Here is a 16,886-nt window from a genome sequence, read left to right as displayed (position 1 = left end):
AAATCTATATTCTCCATATTAATACTTATATTTGAAAACATATATTAAAATAAAACAAGAATGTTATAAAGAGAAAATAATTTTTTTAATTCTTTTCCTCATACATCCTTAATTTGTGGTTCAAAAGTCTAATAATTCTCACCATAAATGAGAAGCTTATAGTGAAGAAAGGAGACATTATCATTGGTTTCTTCTCTATGCAATTCGATATTCCCCTGAACTCAATAATTGCTTTTATAATTCCTCTTGTGTTGGGGCCAGGAGGATAATAGTTTGTAAGAAAAGATAGTACAAATATATGCATGGCTCAGTTACTTTAAATATGTCTTCAGGACTATCTTAGTGAAATAAATCCAATGGTGACTCTGTCACCCGTGAAGCATTTTGGTGCTCTCGGTTTGCTCTTGGTTGAGTCATTCCCTTGGGCTATGTCTCATCTAGGTGGTCATTCCATTTATCAGTCTGTCTTACCCCTGCCTTCATCAGTTTAATCTCATAAAGACTTTCTCTGTGCAATAACTTTGCCCCTTCAGGCATGCCTCTGTGGTTAGGTATCTTTAAATTTTACTCCACCATGATTAGTTTCCAAAGATTTCCCTGGGCATTGGGAAAACACAAGCATCCTTATGCTGAAAACCCTGAAAAGACAGATTCCAATTCAGCTGTTCCTCTTGATTCTGATATGTCATCTCCAGCCAGCCACTCACCTTTACTTCACTTGTCACTTCTGAGGTTTCACATTTCACACCTGAAAAATGTATCTCTAGATAAAATGATTCTCATCGGCCCTCTTTGTGCTGCAGTTGTAGGTTGTAAATTCTGCCCTCTCCACAAAATCATAGTATAAAGAGGACTTTACTTATTAATTCATCACATCCTCTATTTGGTAAAACCACCTTGGACATAGTATAAAAACAGTTTAGTAAAGTGTTAAAACTTGGAACAGAGCATCTCAGCTATGGGGCCTCAGCTATAACATCAAAGGAGGAAGGATCCTATTTCATATTCTGTGATAATTTTTTGTTTTGTTCCATTTGGTAGGTGATATTTGAAAGCCAGAGGGTGTAAAATATTTGATATATCACTGTAACCTGGACAACACAAAATGTTTGGGAGAATCAGATATTCATAACTCAAATTAACTTTATTAATGAGCACTTAATTACATTTAAGATGTATATAGATTTTGATGTAGTAATTCCATTTCTGTGAATTTATCCTATAGACATATCTAAGCACATCTACACCAAACATTCAAAACAGCATTTTATTCTGATGGAATAGGGGAAAAGGGAGAGATAATTTAATTGCTTCTCAGAACGAGTTTTGTTTACCTTTCTATATCTAAATGAAATATTCTTCTGTACACAAATTAATATATTAAATATTTATAATATTAAAAAGTTATTGTTAGTGGTAAAAGCCTTTGGTAATTCAAAATACAATGTGTAATAAAATATTTCTTTTATTTATTGGTAAATACATATACTGCATTTATATAAATATACATGTATATATGTATATTTATTTGCATGTAAATGGGAATTTTCTGAGAAAGTCAACAAGACATTTTGATATATATTCAACAATTTACAGTCATTAATGTAATAAAAATGATTAGATACCAAGAAATGCTCAGGACTCAGATTGATAGCTAGCAAATAACTTTCTTCACTGTGACTCTTTGAACTTATTTTGGTAAATTTTATGATAAAAAATAAACTATTAATATTTAAGCAAATTAATCCCACATTAACTTTAGAATAAAACATTTAAATAATTATGGCAACAGGTATTTTAAGAAAATCCTCTGATATTTCTGGCATTTGAAGAAGAAAGAAATATTTTGATTTCATAATTTTGAGACTCAAATGCAAGGAAAAAAATGCTTTGTGGAAAAATGGTCATAAAAACATGAGCAAATTCTCTAGTGAAGGAATTAGAAGAATGAATTCTGTTTTCCTTTTCCATTTCTACCTTTTCAGTCTGTTCTAGAATAAGTGTATCCATATTTTTAATGTTAGCAAATGCTACTTACTCTTTTAAATATAGCACTGTAAGAAAGAAGTAGACGAGAGTACTAGAAGGAGATAAATTTAGATCACTTATGATGGCATGTCAGAATGCCGTTGTGTGGACATTATCATTCACTTGTTTTCTTGAGGTAATAAAGTAATTCACTCTTCAACAAACTAGGCATTGAATGTGTACATCTCAAAGTAATAAGAGCCGTCTATAACAAAGCCAAAGTCAATACCATACCAAATGGGCAAAAGCTGGAAGCATTCTCCTTTAGAACCAGGAAAAGACAAAAATGCTTACTGTCATCACTCCTATTCAACATAGTACTAGAAGGCCTAGCCAGAGCAAACAGATGAAAGAAATAAAAGACAACCAACTAAGAAGAAAGGAAGTCAAACTATCTCTCTGCACAGACAATATTTCAATACACCTAGTAAAGCTCATAGTCTGTCCAAAAGTTCCTAGAGCTAATAAACCACTTCAGCAAAGTCTCAGGAAACAAAATCAATGCACAAAAATCAGTACTGTTTCTATGCAGTCATAATATCCAAGATGAGAGTCAAGTCAAAAACGCAATTTCAATCACAATAGAAAAAAAAATGGAAGAAGAAAAATGTAGGGTAAAATACCTAGGAACATAGCTAACAAGAAAGGTGAAAAATATATACACAAACTGCAAAATCTTGCTGAAAGAAATCAGGGATGACACAAACAAATGGCAAAACGTCTCATGCTTACAGATAGGAAGAATAAATATTATCAAAATGACCATGCTGTCCAATAATATTTACAGATTCAATGCTATTCTTATCAAGTACCAACATTTTTAAAAAAATTTTTAAAAATTCTAAAAATTAATTTGAAAGCAAAAAGAACCTGAACAACCAAAGCAATCTGAAGAAAAAAGAACAAAGTTGTACACATTACACTGACAAACTTCAAAGTATACTACAGGGCCACAGTAACCAAAACAGCATGGTACAAGTACAAAATCAGACACATAGACCCGTGGAAGAGGTAAGCAGATCCAGAAATAAAGCTTCACATCTACAACTATCTGACCTTTGACAAGGCTGACAAAAACAGGCAATAGGGAAAGTACTGCTTGTTGAATAAATGATATGTGGGTAACTGGTATCAAGAAGATTGAAATTGGACCTCTATTTTTCACTATACAAAAAGGTTAACTCAAGATGTATTAAAGACTTAAATGTAAAACCTAAAACTGACCTTGGAAGAAAGACTAGGAAATACCATTCTAGATATTGACCCAAGAAAATACTTCATGAAAAACACTCTAAAAGCAAATGCAGTAAAAACAAAAACTGACAAGTGGTATCTAATTACACTAAAGAGTGTCTGCACAACAAAATAAACTATCAACAGAGTAAATAAATAACATATAGAATGGCAGAAAAATATTGACAAAGTATGCATATGACCACGTTCTAATATCCAGAATCCATAAGGAATAAAAAAAAAAAAAAAAAAAAAAAAAAAAAAAAAAAAAAAAAAAAAAAAAACAGCCAGAAGCAAATATCCTCATTAAAAAATGAGCATAGGGCATGAACAGACACTTCTCAAAAGATGACATACATGCAGCCAGCGAACATATCAAAGAAGGTTCAATGTTAAGGCCGGGCGCGGTGGCTCAAGCCTGTAATCCCAGCACTTTGGGAGGCCGAGGCGGGTGGATCACAAGGTCAAGAGATCGAGACCATCCTGGTCAACATGGTGAAACCCCGTCTCTACTAAAAATACAAAAAAAGTAGCTGGGCATTGTGGCATATGCCTGTAATCCAAGCTACTCAGGAGGCTGAGGCAGGAGAATTGCCTGAACCCAGGAGGTGGAGGTTGCGGTGAGCCGAGATCGCACCATTGCACTCCAGCCTGGGTAACAAGAGCGAAACTCCGTTTCAAAAAAAAAAAAAAAAAAAAAAGAAGGTTCAATGTCACGAATCATTAGGGAAATGCAAATTAAAATCACAATGCGATACCATCTCACACCAGTCAGAACAGCTATTTTTAAAAAGTCGTAAAATGACAAATGCTGGTGAGTCTGAGGAGAAAAGGGAATGCTTATACTCTGGTAGTAGGAATGTAAATTAGTTCAGTCACTGTGAAAAGCAGTCTGGAGATTTCTCAAATAACTTATAACTACCATTTGTCACAGCAATTCCATTATTGGGCATATACCCGAAGTAATATAAATTCATCTATTATAGACACATGCACTCATATGTTCACCACAGCACTGTTCACAATAGCAAATACATGAAATCAACCTAGATGCCCATCAGGGGTGGCCTGGATAACGAAAATGTGCTTTATATACTCCATAGAACACTATTCAGCTATAAAAAATGAGATCATGGCCTTTGCAGCAACACGGATGGAAGTGGAGGCCATTGTACTAAGTAAATTCATGCAGAAACAGAAAAGCAAAAACTGCATATTCTCACTTATTAACGGGAGCAAGAATTCAGTACATAGGGACATAAAGAAGGGAACAATAGAAATCGGGCCTTCTGAGGGTGAAGTGTAGGAGAAGGGTAAGGTTTGAAAAAGTCCCTGTATTCGTAAGGGTTCTCCTAGAGGGACAGAACTAATATATATAATGCATACTTTACATGTATTTTATATGAAAAAGGAGAGTTTATTAAGTATTAACTTATACAATCACAAGGTCCCACAGTAGGCTGTCTGCAAGCTAAGGAGAAAGGAGAGCCAATCTGAGCCCTAAAACTGAAGACTCTGGAGTCTGATGTTTGAAGGCAGGAAGCAGACAGCATAGGAGAAAGATGTAGTCTGGGAGGCTAGGCCCATCTCTTCTTTTCACATTTTTCTGCCTGATTTATATTTTTTGAAAGCTGATTAGATGGTGCCCACCAGATTAAGGTTGGATCTGCCTTCCACAGCCCACTGATGCAAATGTTAATCTGTTTTGGCAATACTCATGCAGACACACCGAGGATCAATAATTTATATGCCTCAATCCATTCAAGTTGACACTCAGTATTAACCATCACAAGTCCACCACTTGTCAACTTGAACCCAAACACATCTCCTGAGATCATACATAATCTTCAAATAAATACAATAATGAGGTCATAATTGTGCCTAACATAATACAACTTCCTTCATATAACCAGAAACATAGCCATCCCCAGTTGAAATACTATTACATAAAGTTAACAACACTTAAATGCTGATATAAAGTCAAAAAATGTTATATCACATGAGAAAGGAAAAGGAAATAAAATGAAATAAAGAAAGACAAGAAAAAAGGAAAGGAAAGGAAATAAAATATTTTCTTAATATAAGTGTATGCGTGGACAAACTTGTTTTTAAGAAAAAAGGAGGAAATACTTATGACAGTTACAGTCCTCATTGCCAAAGCTGGTCATGTGGTCGTAGCTGGGATTGATGACTACCTTCTTCTACTACCCATTCGGTATTCCCTTTGCCTTTAGCAAACACCTCAGCAGGTACTGGTTTTTTTTTTTTTTTTTTTTTTTTTTTTTTTTTTTTTTTTTTTTTTTTTTTTTCCTGGTGGAGTGACCCAAGCCTTCATTTGTGAAAGATCTGGACCATTTGTAGTCCCACCTGGATTGGACTTTTGTAGTTTTTCATTGACTTTAATCACAGGGCATGGTAATACTAAGAGATGCCCTAATGGCTCTCCTGTATTCCATGCATAGTGTTACTTACTTCTGCTGTGAAGTAATAGACTGATTGCATCTTAATAGTCCAATTCAGTTAAACCAGCCAACACTGTAACTTTCTTCTAAGTGTGTTGACTTGAAGGTAGGAGGAGCATAACGTGTCCAGGTGGCAATCTTAACTTCCAGTTTAATGAAATCACTGTTGTGTCTCCTGGTGGCAGCATTCCTCCCCTGGAACTAAGGCTTCTAGGCCAGCAGAATGTAATGTCACAGGAACAGGAAGCAAAAGTTTTGCTAGCGGGTCACTAGGGGTGATGGTGAGTGGTGCTACCACCACACATGGTGACTTGATGACCATTCAGTTTCCACCAAAGCTTAGTCACAGGCCAAGAGCTGTCTCTCAAAAAGAGAGTAGTTATTTGTGGAAGATGACAGGGCCATGCTCCAAAAGCCTAGCGGCCTTTGTTGTAATTCACTGATGATCCCCAGGCATCATCCCTATCTGCCATTGACACCTCAAGCACCACTGGATCTGCTGGGTCATATGGCCCAAGTGGCAAAGCAGCTTGCACAGCAGCCTGAACCTTTTGCAGAATCTTCTCGTGTTCTGGACCCCACTCAAAACTGGAAGCCTTTTGGATAACTCAATAAATGGGCTGGAATAACACACCAAAATGAGGAATGTGTTGCCCCCCACCAATCCAAATAGGTCCACTAGGGATTGCACCTTTTTCTAGGTTGTAGGAAGGGTCAAATGCATATGTGGCCCTTTACCTTAGAAGGAATATCTCAACAGGCCGCACAGTAGTGGAACCCTAGAAATTTTACTGAGGTAAAAGTTCCCTGAATTTCAGTCAGATTTATTTCCCATCTCTGGCATACAAATGTTTCGCCAATAAGTCCAGTGTGTTTGCTACTTCTTGCTCACTGGATTCAATCAGGATAATTCCATAAATGTAATGTGTGATATCTTGTGGAAGTAAAAAATGATTAAGGTGTGACACCAAGTCAGAGAGTTGATGTCCTCCTGAGGTAGGACCTTAAAGTCATATTGCTGGCATTGCCAGCTAAAGACAAATTGCTTCTGGTGGGCCTTATGGACAGGAATGGAGAAAAAGGCACTTGCTGGGTCAATGGCTGCATACCAGGTACTAGGAGATTTGTTAATTTGCTCCAGCAATGAAACCACATGTGGTACAACAGCTCCAATTAGAGTCATCACTTAGTTAAGCTTAGGATAATCCACTGTCATTCTCCAAGACCCATCTGTCTTCTGCACAGTCCAAATGGGAAAGGAAGAGGGATGTGGTGGGAATCACCAGTCTTGCATCTTTCAACTCCTTGATGGTGACTGTAATCTCTGCAATCCCTCCAGGGATGCAATATTGTTTTTGTTTTTTATTTATTTACAATAGTGTAGAGAGCCAGAGTAGCCCATCCCCTCTGGGGGGATCAGCGGCAAGGCTGATGTGAACTTTGAGTGAACTCTAAGATAAGCGAAACCATAATAGGAATATGTATGTCTCAGAGAAGAGCAGTTGGGCCTAGAGGTAGATAACCAGCTTTCACTAACCTTGCTGCAAGACAGTTGTTAGCTGAGGTGTGTTAACAAAAGTATAAGAATTATAACCACAGGCTGTTCTGGGTGCTTGGTGAACATATAAAATAAAGTACTCTGAGACAGGATGGGGCTGGAGAAACTGGTACTTTCACTTTCCTGGACCGCCTGGCCCTGCTTTCTTCTATGTCTATCTTGTGTTTTTCTTCATTCCCCATCGCTCCCTCTTAGGTCTTTGAACCCTTGTGCAGTGCTGGACGTTGTACACTCCAGACAGTAGTCCATTTTATTTATATCAGCAATGAGTAATTGGATGTTAGAATTTTAAAACAATATTATTTACTCAGATCTGGACCAAGCAAACCTAATAGACATCTACAAAACTCTCTACCCCAAATCCACAGAATATACATTCTTCTCAGCACCACATCACACCTACTCTAAAATTGATCACATAATTGGAAGTAAATCACTCCTCAGCAAATGCAAAATATTGGAAATCAAAACAACCAGTATCTCAGATCACAATGCAATCAAATTAGAACTCAGGATTAAGAAACTAACTCAGAACCTCACAACTTTGTGGAAACTGAATGACTGGCTCTTGAATGATGACTGGATAAACAATGAAATGAAGGTAGAAATAAAGATGTTCTTTGAAACCAATGAGAATGAATACACAACATACCAGAATCTCTGGGACACATTTAATGCAATATTGGTTTTGATTTACTATTTTTCTAGGTAGAGGCAGCTCTAATGGCTTCCATTTGGCCTTTCCCACTGTAACATCCCTCACTTTTCCAGTCTGGGAGCTAATGTGGGATTTCTTCCAGCTCCTAAGTATGTCTCTGCCAATTATGCATTCTGGCACTGGGAAATGACCACAGAATGAGTCCAGGAACCCACTGGAACCACTGTAAGTCAGACCTGATTTAAAACTCCATTAATTATCTGATTTCCATAAGCCCCTACTTTAACTGGAGGACTAAATGACATTTTGGGTCCCTGGAAATCAACATCAGCTTACAGCCAGTGTCCAGCAGTCCCTGAAATAGCTAATCAAATTTCCTTTTCTTAATGCATTTACCCTGGTGAAAGGCCAGAGGTCTCCTTATGGAAGGATGGGAGAAAGATTCATTGTATAAGTTATCGGTAATGTAGTGGAATCCTTCCTGAAGGTAATACAGCCTACCCTTCATTCAAGGGGTTCTGGGTCTATAAACTGGCTTAAGTCTGGAAATTTATTGAGGGGCTGTAATTCTGTTTTTATAATTCAAATTAGTCTTTTCTCCATTGGACCTAGCAGTTTTCTGTTTGTTTAATTTAAGCAGGAATGTAGTTGGCTTCCTATCAATTTCACTTCTAGGAACATTGTGATTAATTAGCCAATGCCAGAGCTCTACATAAGCAAGCTATTCTGTTTATTGCTTTGCCTCTGCTGTCCATTACAGTAGCTATGCCCACCTTGCCTTTGACAGTTGAGTGCTGCCACTTGGCCCCTGCCACCTTGGGATCCAAGTATTCCCAATGCATTAAATTTTATAGTTGAGTGACTGCAGTTTCGACATTAGATCTGACATGCAGAGAAAAAGCAATCACAGGGCTCTTCAAAAATGCACGTGTTGCCCTCATAAATCTATTTCACAAAGCCCTTGTCAAGGGTGCATCTTCTTGCCTCCAATCTGGGAGGAGTAGGTCTAAAGTGACTAATTCACTTCACCACCCCAATCTCCCTAAGACTTTGGATCCCTTCCACTACTTAAAACCAAGGGAGATCAGGGATTTCCAGCTCACTCACTTCTGTTAATCCATATTTCAACTAACCAAGAAAATAAACTATTAGAACCTTTTTTTAACTCCCTGAGCTGCATCATTAAATGCAGAGTCTCTACTTAGTGAGCCCAAATCATAAATTTAGCTTGATGCAACTCTGTGTTTCTTTCACCATTATCCCATACCCTTAATATTTATCCCATGCTTGTTCTCCAGATTTCTGTTTACATACATTAGGGAACTCAAACAGTTATTTTCAAGTGTAGCACACCTCCTCATGGATCACACCCTCAACCTCATCTCCAGGAGCCTGCTGAGACTTTAGTCTAGTTATAAATCTAGAAGCAAGCAGGGGTGTTGGGCATGGCTCCTGAGAAGAATCAACATTATCTTGCCTGACAAAGGCCTCAGGGGAAGGCTGTTACTGTTCTCTGAAGCAGAGCAGGGTTTATCTCAGACAAATGTGGAAAGGCTGATGGCACAATTGGTCTGGGAGGGGATATTGCCACTACTGAGGACAGGGAAGCTGTTCCTTCTGGCAAAAAAGGTTCATTAGAGCTTACAAACTCAATATTCTCAGCAACATCAGATTCCTCCCACACATCCCCATTCCAAGCTGCAGGTTCCCATTCTTTTCCAATCAATGCCCTCACTTTAACAGTAGACCCGCACTTTGGGAGGCTGAGGCAGGTGGATCACGAGGTTGAGAGATCGAGACCATCTTGGTCAACATGGTGAAACCTCGTCTCTACTAAAAATACAAAAAATTAGCTGGGCATGGTGGCACGTGCCTGTAATCCCAGCTCCTCAGGAGGCTGAGGCAGGAGAATTGCCTGAACCCAGGAGACGGAGGTTGCGGTGACCCGAGATCGGGCCATTGCACTCCAGCCTGGGTAACAAGAGCAAAACTCTGTCTCAAAACAAAACAAAACAAAACAAAACAAAACAAAAAAACGTAGACCCTTGGTGAGACTGTGCATGCGTCTTTCATTGCAGGTTCATCATTCATATGATAAGATTTTGTATCTGTTTTTCCTCAGTTTCTTCTCTTTCTCTACAGAAGATAAGTCTCTCATGCAGGGCAATTCTAGCAGATTCGAGGCTAAGTATATGCTTCTGAAGTTGGGAGACAGAATCCCTGAGTTCATCATTTTTTTTTTATTGCTTTGTCTGCCAAATTAAAGAGCAACCAGCCAGCTTCATTATGTCCTTGGTTTTCCACATATGATCAAAGGTATTAAATACAGAATCACCAAACTCCTTGCCTCTCAATTGCAGTGCATCAGGAATGTCAAATGCATTTATTTTGCATAACTCTCTAAACAGTTTCTGCCAAGGACTGCCGGTGTTCTCCATACTATTGGAAGTAGAGTCCTTAGCATATTTGGGTCTAATCATATTAAGTATCCAACTCTGGAAACCCCAAAGCCAATGAAAAAACTCCATCCTCCAGAATATTTTAGAGAAAATATCCTCCAGAATATTTTAGAGAAATACCCTCCAGAATATTTTAGAGAAAATATTGTTTCTCTAGAACCACTCCTGGTACTATAATTTGTATTAGTCATGGTTCTCTTAGAGGGGCAGAACTAATAGAATATGTGTATATATATATGTGTGTGTGTGTGTGTGTGTGTGTATATATATACATTTAATGCCTTATATATATAAATAATACATATATAAAATGCTTATATATATTATATATAAATAATAAATATATAAAATATTTATATATCATATATAAATGCTTTATATATAACATATAAAGCATTAAATATATATACATATATACATACCTACACCTAATACTTAATAAAGTCTACACGTGTGTGTGTATATATATATATACATATACATATGTGTGTGTATATATATATATATATATATATATACATATACATGTAAGTTACACAATCACAAGGTCCCGTAATTGGCTCTCTGCAACCTGAGGAGCAAGGAGAGCTAGTGGGAGTCCCAAAACTGAGTCTGATGTTTGAGGGCAGGAAGCATCCAGCATGGAAGAAGAATGTAGGCTGGGAGGCTAGGCCCCTCTCTCTTTTTCATATTTTTCTGCCTGAGTTATATTTTCTGGAAGCTTATCAGATTGTGCCTATCGGAGTAAGGATAGATCTGCCTTCCCTAGCCCACTGACTCAAATGATAATCTCTTTAGGCAACACCCACACAGAGACATTCAGAATTAATATCCCTCAATCCAATCAAGTTTGCACTCAGTATTAACCATTACAGTCCCTATGGGGTATTACAGCTGATTACTTGGGTGACAAATTTATCTCTACACCAAATCCCATGCAATAAATTACCCAAGTAACAAACTTGTACATGTACCCTTTGAACCTAAATTAAATTTGAAAAAAGAAAAAATATATATAATCTAATAAAAAAATAGGAATTTACTGAGTTTCTTGTCTCTTTAAAAATAAATCATGGACATATGGTATTTAATACACAAATATGCACTATCAAAATTAAGAATGAAAAAAAAATGCCAAAAAGAAAACTAACAAAATATTTAGTACTGTTATACTTAAAAAATAATTTCATAGAAAATATCTGGAAATAAATATATTCCAAATACTGCTTCTCTGGCGGGTAAATTGCAGGAGCTAACAATGAAATTAATTGGCTGTATATGACTGTTAACGTTTCTTATGACTATCTCCAATGAGCACGTTTAATAAATTAGGATATGGTAAATATTTCTTGATTGTTTTGGTTCCTTATAGAGAATTTTTCTTGTATTAATACTTGAATTTCCTTATGGAACATTAATTCTGTTTCATTTTTTTGAGTCCTTGTCTAAGCGTGTGTTACGGGCCTTATCTTCTGTTTTTCCCAACTCTCTTATCTCCCCTTCCCTCACTTTTTCCTTCATTTTCCATTTTTCCTTTCATATTTCTTACTCTGTCTAATAAAAATATATAATATTCATACATATTGCTAAAGCTAAGCCAATTCCTAGAATTAAATACTATAACAAAATAATTAAGATATAAATTTTATCTCCACAAGATTGTGGAATGCTTACTCATCTTAAGACTCTATGAGGTCCTTGTTCCCTCTTCCTTCATTTGTACTTTGACCTTCAATTTTGTGAGTTCTTTCTATCTTTACAAAAATTTTCAAACATTGAATAAGATTAACCAGTCATTTCCACTTTCAGTCAAGATGGAGTCACAAGGATTGGATTTACTCTCACACCTGATAATTTATACACACACACACACACACACACACACACACATACACATAGGAATAATGTTCCTTAATATGTTGGATATCAATGAAGGACAACACTTACTTATAGAAGGAAAATAAATGAGGTAACCTTAGGATTTGTTCAGTTTAATGCCTGGAGAAAAGTTACTAGACCACAACAGAAGGAAAAATCCAGATAGAGCCAGTATGTCTCACTGAGATGAGGAGATGGAGCTGGAAGTGGATGGAGGTCTAAACAGCTAGAGATAATGAAACAGAACTCTAAGCAGAGAAAGCTGAACCAAGAGGGAATTCTGACGATTTTAAGTTTTCACCGGATATTAATCAAATTGTGGATGTAAGAGCACTGGGTGAAAATGAAAAAGAGCCACCCAAAACTAATAAAAACAATAATAATCTAAGCTCACACAGGACCAGGAATAATGCCTGTTTCCTACAATAAGAAATAATACACATATAAATAATGGACTTTCAGTAGAAAACCTAGAATAGTTTTACTCAGTGGTGGGGCAAAATTAACCCTAAAATAAAAACTACTCTCATTCCAGCTCCCAAAGCAAGATTCTAAAGGAGCTAAACATTTTCAAGTAACTTACTTTGTTTCCCCCAAATGCCAAAATATATTTATAGAAATACAAAAATATCAACCACAAGATAAATTCACAATGTCAGGGTCTGGAAAACTCAATATTTTAAGACACTTCTTGTTACCCAACCTTACAGATGTGATGCAATGCTAACCAAAATACAGGTTAGTTTATAGAAATTGACAATTTAACTCTAAATTTTATCTAGAAATCAAAAGTTACTAGGGTCACCAAAATGGTTCTGAAAAATAAGAGAAGCAGCTCGATATACAGCAGTTATTGTATGGCTACAGTGTTAAAGATAGTGTGTTACAGTCATCTATTTAGACACATCACATTATGGCTCAGAATACTGAGTCTAAAAATAGCAAATTTACATATGTTTACTTGATTTTCAACAAAGTTACAAAGATGATTCAGTAGAGAAATATATATTCTCAACAAATGGAACTGGAACAACTGTATATCCATATGCAAAAACAATGAATCTCAATCCATTCAATATACTATATGCCAAAAACATAACTCACAATGGATCATGACCCTAAATATAAAACTTAAAATTATGAAACTCATGAACAATAACATAGAAAAAAATCTGTGATCTTGAATCTGTGAATGATTACTTGAGTTCAATATTAAAAACACAATCCATTAAAGATAGCTGAATTTACACATTGGATTTTATTAAAATGGAGAATATCTGCTTTTTGAAAGATACTGTTAAGAAAGTGAAATAAGTTAAGACTGGGAAACATCCTTGTAGGTCATATGCCTGATAATGAAATTGCGTTCAGAATACATAAAGAGCTCTCAATTCTTAATAACAAGAAAATAGCCCAAATGAAACAAACAGGCAGAAGTTACAAGCACTTAGCATAGATATACAGATAACCTATTAGCATATGCAAAGATACTCAACTTTATCTATCATTAGAGACATAAAAATTAAAACCACAACATGATGCCATCACATATCTATGAAAATTGTGTAGTGCAATAGAGGCTCATGCAGTCCAGCTTCCACACAGCAAAGTGGCCTCAGGAAATCAGACCTCTTGCACAGTGGGTCTGCACTCTAAGCATGCCAGTTCCAACAAACAAGAGAAAAACCATCTTTTTTTTTTTTTTAATAGAGACAGAGTTTCTCCATGTTGATCAGGCTGGTCTCGAACTCCCAACCTTAGGTGATCTGCCTGCCTTGGCCTCCAAAGTGCTGGGATTACAGGCATGAGCCACCATGCCTGACTGAGAAAAAACATCTTAACCCATATTTGGGAGTGACACACTGTTACCACTACTGCAATCTATTAGTCAAAGCAGTCACAAACTCACACAGATTTATGGGGAAGCAAATTCGATTTTAGTTATTGTTAGGAGAGTAGGAAGGGCATATTATAAAGAAGCATTTGAAAACAGAGGTACTGTTCCACCAATCTTTGGAAAATAGTCTGTCTACAGCAATGAAAGCCACATGTTCAGAATCTGTAAGAATTTCCCCTACTAATTACTTATAATGTCAAAGGAACAAAATAGACCTTTATACTATCAAGATTACAGATATGTCCCCAATAAGGAGTAATTAAAATACTAGTCTCAGCCATGTTTCCAGATCAAAATTCAACTAGAGAGAAAAAAAAATCATCCCTTCTAATTATGCAAATGTGGGAATATTGATAGACATTATCCTTGGATTACGACATTACTAAGGGATGAAATCTATTCTCTAATATATATCTGGTATAAAAAAATTTGTCCTTGCAGAAGTCATTGGCCAATTTAAAGAGGCTTTCTTAAAATGTCTAAAACAGACTTCCTGCAGATTCCCATTCTCTCATTACCAAGTATCACACTATTTTCTTTTTATGGTGCATATATATAAGCCATATAACAATACATTACTGCTTCTTCCCTTGGACTTATAATGTCACCTCTTTATTTGAAGCAAGCATCTAGTCATTTTCTTTCATCTTTTCACAAGTGCATATTATACTTTAGTTCTCTAGATAATTACCTCTTTCACTTTTATCTCCCTGTTTCTGGCTGACTTCCATATCACAGCCACTATGAGGTAATATGAACCACTCCTAAGTAAATGATATTCTTGAAACTGCTGACCAGAACATTTTACAACCCTATAGAAGTTATAGATACAGCAATGCCTTAGGATCTCTTTTAAAAAGTGGCAAATATATCTGGTTGTTCTGCAAATTTAAAAATCCTGACTTACACTTGTTATCAGTGCAGGATTCGAAAAACTGTTCCTCCTCCATCTTCGTATGCCAGACATAAGACTAATTCCTCCTTAGGAGTACAGAATTTTAGGAGCTTGGATTTTAGTCAATCTGACATCACAATAAGGTAAAATTTTATCTTTGCAGATTTGTCTTTCCTCTGAGTAGGTTATTTCAACTATTTAAATCTAAAAATTTCATTTACAAATCCAGGTGAAAACAGAATATAATCACCATAGACAACATTTGAAATCTAAAGGTAGCATATTATGTAAAAACAAATTATATAAGGCTAGAATCCATGATTAGTTCTTTTACATTTTGATGGTATGGCAAAAAGAGGTAAAGAAATAAGAACAAGGTGTCTTTTCTTCATTAAAGCTAAAATTTTTTTTAAAATTATTAATACTGCATAGAATATTAGAAAGATTACCTCTTTGAATGTCACTGTTATAGAAACTTTGGGTGATTGATAAAACACACTAAAAATATATATAGTATAGCAACATTTAAATGTTTAATTGAAAAAATCATTATGAATCCATATCTTTTATAAAACATTTTCACCAACTCTGTCCATATTATATATGGTTGAAGAGCATCAGATGTACTTTTCTTTACTATTAACTCTCATGCTCATTCTTAGCATTTCCTTTTTTTAAGAACATAAAACTTCTTATTTTGAGATTTTCATTGATTAACATGCAGTTGAAAGAAATGAAACAAAAAGACCACATATATTTTCATCCAGTTTCTCAAAATGGTAATATCTTTTTTTAATTTTATTTATTTTATTTTTTATTTTATTTTATTTTATTTATTTATTTTTTTAAATGGTAATATCTTGTATATTTTGTACAATATCACTACTAAGAAATTGACATTGTTAGAATCCACTGATTTTATTCAGATTTCATCAGTTTTACATGCATGCGTTTGTATCTATGTGTGTATTTAGTTCTATGCAATTTTATTACATTTACGTTCCTGTGATCACCACCCCGGTATTTTCACTATGTCCCTTATCCTCTTGTTCCTTAAAGGGAGACTTTGAATGTCATTGACTCTTTTATGTCCCTGGAATGCAAAGGGAATGTAAGATTAAATCTGGTAACACTGTTAGAAAAACATGTGTTCTATAAATAATGATAGGTGTCATACAAAAGGGATAGCTTTACTGACTCGTTATCTAATATTTGAAAATGTCAGTAGTTGTAATAATAACATGTCATGATAATAATGATAATAATAAAATAACTGCATCTAATTAAGCCTATAAAAGACTGTAATTCCCTGGAGATATTTAAATCAGAAAATTCCATGTAAAATGTGTAAAAAGGTAAATATTACAGAGCAAATATAACTAGAATAAGATGTTTACAATTTTTTAATGTGTAATGTGGACAAAATATTTAAATATTTTTTCTTTGTAACAATATACTGGTTTAAAAATATGAAAAAAATATTTATACACATACATACATACACACACACACACACACACACACACACACACACACAAATCTCACATGTGTATCATGGCTTGCTCCATGGACCTGTGGCTTATGGAGTTAGACAGAGTTCAGCATTTGTAGAGACCCCATACTTGATTTCATGCCCTCAAGTCATATCTTGAAATTATTAATTTTCTCCTTAAAGTTTTGTTAAGCAAACTCTGGTTTGATCATAGAACAGGCATGCGAGCAGAGAGTCACAGAATATGCACGTTTCGGTACTTTGCTCCCCCATTCGCATGTACCATTTCTAATACTCCTTGAACTCAGAATTCTAGTGAACCCGCA

Source organism: Saimiri boliviensis, chromosome 1 (assembly GCF_048565385.1).
Source record: "Saimiri boliviensis isolate mSaiBol1 chromosome 1, mSaiBol1.pri, whole genome shotgun sequence".
In the NCBI taxonomy this organism is placed as follows: Eukaryota; Metazoa; Chordata; class Mammalia; order Primates; family Cebidae; genus Saimiri; species Saimiri boliviensis.
Note: the sequence above shows the minus strand (reverse complement) of the source record.